This window comes from Cyprinus carpio, chromosome A7, assembly GCF_018340385.1.
Source record: "Cyprinus carpio isolate SPL01 chromosome A7, ASM1834038v1, whole genome shotgun sequence".
Taxonomy (NCBI): domain Eukaryota; kingdom Metazoa; phylum Chordata; class Actinopteri; order Cypriniformes; family Cyprinidae; genus Cyprinus; species Cyprinus carpio.
The window spans coordinates 10527304-10532290 of record NC_056578.1 but is presented as its reverse complement, the minus strand read 5'-3'; the positions used below and the strand labels follow the sequence as shown (position 1 = coordinate 10532290).

The 4987-nt window shown below is 36.4% G+C and overlaps 1 pseudogene; it reads right to left on the bottom strand.

The window, feature by feature from the left end:
* LOC109077901 lies at window positions 1-3939 on the bottom strand (annotated as a pseudogene).
* Window positions 3940-4987: the final 1048 nt, after the last annotated feature.

Genomic DNA, 4987 nt, shown 5'->3' with positions numbered 1-4987 from the left:
TTTATCATCCTTTGTTACATATTATGGATGATCAGAAGCTGATTTCCTCAACAGACCTGGTCTTCCTTCTGGTTGGGACTGTCTATCTTGGAAAGCAATGGCAGATGGAGAACAGCCATCTTTTGAAATTCTTTTTGAATTCATGCAGTACCAAAAAGTAATTGTGGCAATTGTAATTAAAAGAAGGAATGTTCTAACAATGGAAAGAATTACAAAAGTCATCATCTGTTCTGCTAAATCAGCACCTGAAATAGACAAAATTGTGGCTATAATGTAAACACACCATAAAAGTGCTACTTTTTGAACAATGAATTCTTGAAGAACATACCTATAATGGCCAGTTTGGTGTCATTCCAAAACAGCATCTCCCCACATGCAGCAACAGTGCAGTTGTAAGCCCCAGAATCAGATAGTTTGAGGTCTTTCTTAGAGAAGCTGTAAATGCACCTACGTGCTCTAAAACCAGCTTCAGAGCTCCACTCACAATGACCAATACTCGTTCCATGTGCGCCAATGAATGTTGGGCGAGATTCTTCTGATTCCTGTATGATCCATTACACACTGTTGTTTCCCACACATTTCCCATTTAAAACTGTGCAGGTAAGACTCACTGAATCTCCATGATGTGATGGAATTAAAGCAGGTTGTTTTATAACAGTGTAGCTTTTCAACCCTGCATGAAAAATTCCATTATTGAGTGAGTTTTATGTAAGATGTATAGAATACTCATATACATTGCATTCCAATATTGCACTTAAAAGTTATATCATTGCTTTACCACCACTATACACTCTTAAACATAAAGGTTCTTTACTGGAATTGACAGTTCCATTAAGTGCTTTAAACATCTATGGAACATTTTCCCTTCTACAAAAGGTTCTTTAAAATGGAAAAAAGGGTTCTTTAGATTATTTACACCAACAAAAAAAGGGTTCTTTTAAGAACTGTTCACTGAAAGGTTCTGTTTGAAACCCAAATAGTTATATTATTGCATTGCTGCCAAAACACTCTTTTGAAACCTAAAAATAACAATATTATACTTCAAATATTAAAAATAACTCTAAAATTACTCAAAATTATGATTACCTTCAACTATCAATTCTGTTCCTCCGACAAATTCCATTACATTGGAATAAGCACTTCCACAGTAATATGCAGCAGAGTCTGAGAGCTGTATGTTTCTTATCACCAAATGATGCAAACCTTTGTCATTCACCACAGAGAAGCGTGAACTATTTTGGAAATTATGGTAAAACCGGGCTTTGTTGTCATACTTGTAAATGGTGGAGATGAGCCTTGGATTCTGTCCAAGTTTATGCTTGTACCATGAGAAGTGCATGGCCATCTGGCTTTGGTAAAAGCAAGACATATTAATGGTTTCTCCCAGTTTGACAAACACAGGTGGATTATTCAGGTGCGATGCAGTAAGGCCTAAACAAAAATATTAAAAGTAACAAGCAAAAATTGTTAAGCTTAAATTAATGTAAATACAGTTTAGTTCTGACATAAAAAACAGTTCAACTCACCCATTAGAAAGAGAAGCAAAAATCCCAAGATTATCATATCTGGATGGATTTATCCTAAACTAGAAAGAAACAGGTGAGCAATGACAAAACGAACATCACCAGAGATGCAATGAACGATTTGAGGAACCAGTAAGATGTGTTTGTCAAAAAGTGCTGTACCATATATTTTTTCCTCACTGATCTTTTCTTTCAGAGATGACTTCATAATCTACTTTTATTTTTGACAAATAATTGCACATAACTACAGCACCTAGCATCAGTAAATACCTTTATATATGCAGTTTTTAAAAGAAGTATGTTTAGGGAAAATTATTTTTTAAAACATAGACATAAAGGCAGTGTGCTAGTTGTGGTTTTCTGCTGGTCATGTGGTAACTTGACCTTCTTAAGTTCTAAGTAGGTGTTTCTTGACTGCATACATAGCAGATGAAGAGAAATCAACATGTGATCATAAAACTGTGCAATCAACAAAATTGCAGTCTAATTATTTTTTTTGTGAAGAAAGCAAACAGTGTAAATGTGTCGAAAATCTCTCTCGACAGGTAGGAGACAGGTAATGAAGGCTGGACTGAACTCAATTCTGTGATGACAACAACAAAATCACAGCAACATGCTCTAGACCAGTGGTTCCCAACCACATTCCTGGAGGACCACCAACACTGCACATTTAACATGTCTCCTTTTTCTGACACACCCATTACAAGTCTGTGAGTTTCTACTAATGAGAAGGTGACCTGAATCAGGTGTGTTTGATTAAGGAGACATGCAAAATGTGCAGTGTTGGTGGTCCTCCAGGAATGTGGTTGAGAACCACTGCTCTAGACCAATAGCCTTGTGGCTTCACAGGTACATATCACATATTACTGTGTAGTATAGTTTTTTTGGGGGGTGAATTGACTTCAAATAACTCAAAAAGACACTGGACAAAATTCCTTCTAACTTTTGAAATACTTGCAACATCACTTAAGTAATGCAAATTTCTGCACGGTACCTGCAATGTCTGAAAGCTTCATAGTGCAAACTGTGAAAGGCTATATATAATATGATAATGTGGAAGGTTTTCATATGCTAAAATAACTCATACACTTCAAGTCTTTTTTTATTGCGCAGAGAGGAGTGTTACACTGCAAAATTAAATAGAAATAACAAATAAAGGTGTTTATCATCTGTCTTTCTTTAATATATATATATATATATTACTTAGAACACCTCTAAGGTCTACAACATGTATAGGAAGAACTTGTATCTGTCTTAAAATTTAATATGGTTAATTCTTAAAAGTAAAATAAGGCAAAAAAGTAATAAAGTAAAGCTTGGGTATGAAGTAGCTTGCATGGAGTACAAACCAGAACAATGCCAGCTAAAAAAAAAAAAAAAAAAAAAAAAAATAAGAATAATGTTGTACCAGCAAAAACTGTTAAAATATACCCTAATAAATAGGCTTGGGTTTCACATGAGACGAAGAAATGTTTTAGTGAGTAAAGGGCTGCTTTTGCTCAAGGTAATATGGTACTTTTTAAAGGCAAAAGACGAGAACTCGGAGCGATTATTAGGAAATCCAGGCAACGACATAGAGATAAAATGGAGAAACAGTTTGTCACCGGGGGTGCTCATAAAGGATGAAGCTGTCTGAATAATATGATGGGTAGAGAGAACCAGAAGCAACACTGCCTATTAGAAGCGAAAGCAAAGATTATTAATACACCTAGTAAGATCATTTTGGACCCCCAGAGACAGCTGGTGGAAATGTATGCAAACCAGACCATAAGGAAAACCCTTACAAATAGCTCAGGACTACACTCACCCTCTCGACATGAATTTGAAAATCTTCCATCAGGCAGAAGATATAGTGTACCCACAGCAACAAGAAACATTTTTAATAAATCTTTTATACCATCTGGCATTCATTTATTAAGTAAATGACCCATAATTAGATCTGCTTAACTAACTGCTCTTATCTATTTGCTAATATTATTTATTTATTTATTTTTGGTGTTAATGCTATAAGCCTAATTTTTATATACCTATTTTATGCCTCATGTGGGGCAAGAAGTTCTTGTATGTTTAAGTGTATTTGTTGTACTGTATATGTTTTTGTGGGGCCAAAGATTAATTTCCCCATGTGTGGACTATAAAGATCTCTAATCTAATATACCCCTTGCTTTTAAGTGAGGTGACAAGTCACAGATGACAGTACCTTGAATAAAAAAATACAGTTGAGAATTTTATTATGAAACACACTTCTGATGCCGCTGCACACATCATCAGTGATGTCCCTGGAATCATCAAGTGTTTTGAGACTTTCAACATCATACACCCTCCTCCAGGTGACCCTGCTGGGGCTGATCAGACCCCAGCTTGTGTCCAGCTGGCTGGCTACTAAGTACTCCATGGCTATCTTCTTTTTAGCCATAGCAACTCTCTGCTACGTCTGTTGTACTACGAATAACTGCCCTCCTACTCACTCCCTCAATACCCATTTCTCTGTAGGCTATGGCTAAGGAATATGCTGCAAATCCCCTACAACCAACCTCCACTGGGATTCACCTCACTCTTCATCCTGCCTGCTTGCTGTTACTGACCAGTCCTTCGTACTTGGAGAGCTTCCTCTCAAAGGCATCTTCCAAATGATCTTTCAAAGGGACTGTCAGCTAAACTTGTTTCATAGATTCTGATACGAGGAGTGGTACCTGCAATGTGACTAGGGAACTTCAGCTATCTTTCCAGGTCCACTAACAATTGCAAGTCACTTGCAGAGGTCAGTATGCCTGCAGATTTCCTTTTCGTTAAAGTAGACTGCTCTCCAGCTCTGATGATTGCACAATGCAACGTGTAATTCAAATGGTTAAAACAATGCTGAAAATTATTTTATATGAACAGTGCATTGGGCCCTATTTTTATAGATTTGTCTTGGCGTGAGGAAGACAAACAATATTTCTCTTAATGCATAATGAATTGTTTACCACTGTGCTTCACTGAAACTTGACACCTTCACTTCCATACAGGCACCAATATTTAACCATCATACAGTGATCTAATATAGTAATATGTCTTATCTGTAGGATGGTGTTTTGAACTTTTTTGCTTTCAACTAATGTGTTTTTTAAAACCAAAATCACATTACCTACATCAGTGATGTCCAATCCTGCATCTGGAGGGTCAGTATCCTAGAGAGATTAGCTCCAACCAGCTTTAACACTTGCGCTGAAGTTTCCAGTGGCTGTGTTCAAAAGCTAAATAATGCTGCCTTCGGAGGATGCATTCCAACAGTTGACAGTTGAGCTAAAAAATAAATATAGTTGGTGTTCAGTTTCTGTGTAAATGTATGTTTCTGACCAAATGTTATTTCTAGTGAGAAAATACTATTATAGTAATTCAAGTATTCACCAAAGCTAACTTTAAATTGTTGTAGATCATTAAACTATGCTACCTCAAATGTCTGTCCGAAATCAGATTTGTGA